Source organism: Cicer arietinum, chromosome 5 (genome assembly GCF_000331145.2).
Source record: "Cicer arietinum cultivar CDC Frontier isolate Library 1 chromosome 5, Cicar.CDCFrontier_v2.0, whole genome shotgun sequence".
Lineage (NCBI taxonomy): Eukaryota > Viridiplantae > Streptophyta > Magnoliopsida > Fabales > Fabaceae > Cicer > Cicer arietinum.
Genome location: NC_021164.2, coordinates 53871550 through 53872905, shown reverse-complemented (window position 1 = coordinate 53872905; position 1356 = coordinate 53871550).

Genomic DNA, 1356 nt, shown 5'->3' with positions numbered 1-1356 from the left:
GGGTAGGCATAAGACTCTTTCTAACGGCAAATTGGGTGTTTGATGCTCTATTTCTTCGTTGACTATTTCATCTAAGATTTCAATTCGATTGCACCCTTCTCTTTCTTTTGAGTGTTCCATGGCTTTCAGAATGTTAAAAGTGACGGTTTCCTCATTTACTTTTAAGGTTAAGGTGCATGTGCTACATCAATCATAGCTCGCCCTGTTGCTAAGAACGGTCTCCCCAAAATCAAAGGAATGTCATTGTCTTCCTCCATGTCTAGTACCACGAAATCCAGTGGAAAAATAAACATGTCCACTTTAACCAACACATCTTCCACCACTCCATAGGGGTGTTTCATTGAGCGATCCGCAAATTGTAGCATAAGCTGTGTGTCTTTGACTTTTCCAATGTCCAGTTTTTTGTATATGGAAGGGGGCATAAGACTCACACTAGCCCCAAGATCACACAATGCATTCCCAAAAGTTCTATTTTCAATAGCACACGGTATTGAGAAGCTTCTAGGATCCTTGAGCTTCGGCGGCAGTTTTCTCTGTAGTATAGCACTACATTCTTCCGTAAGCATCACTGTTTCGCCGCCGATTTTTCTTTTCTTCGATAGAATATCCTTCATGAACTTGGCGTATGTTGGCATATGTTCTAGTGCCTCTGCAAAAGGAATGTTAATTTGTAATTTTTTAAAAACATCAAGGAACTTACCGAATTGTTTTTCTGTTTCTTCCTTTTTTAACCTTTGAGGAAACGGAAGTCGAATTTCTGGTTTTGGCAGTGGTTCCCTTTTTTGTACCACATGTTCTTCCTCCTTTTCAAGAGTGGTGTGCTCTTCCACTAAGGTCGGTGTGACTGTTTCTTCTGAGTGGGTCGAGCTTGAAGTGCTTACACTTTGTTTGACTTTAAGTGGTACTTGTTCACTTACCTTGCCACTCCTTGTTGTCACGGCATTGACATAATTTCGTGGATTCGGAACTGTGTCACTAGGCAAATTTCCAGTCGTTCTTTGTGCCATTTGTTGAGCAAGTTGACCCACTTGAGTTTCTAGATTCTTTATGGATGCAGAGTGATTTTTCTAGATGGCTTTTGACTTTTCAATGAAAGAATTTGTGGTTGTCGCTAATTTCTCCATAGCACTCTTCCAAGCAGCCTTTCTAGGTGAAAATTGGTTTGTTTGAGCTCCTTGTTGACCCTGAGAACCACCTTGCTGATCTCTCCAGGAAAAATTTGGATGATTTCTTCAACCAGGGTTGTACGTACTAGAGTAGGGACTATTCTGCCTCCCGTTATTACTAACAAAACTCACCTGTTCTAGTTCTTCTAACTCATTGTCATCTAGTGTTTCACAGGCTCCAGTTTTATGT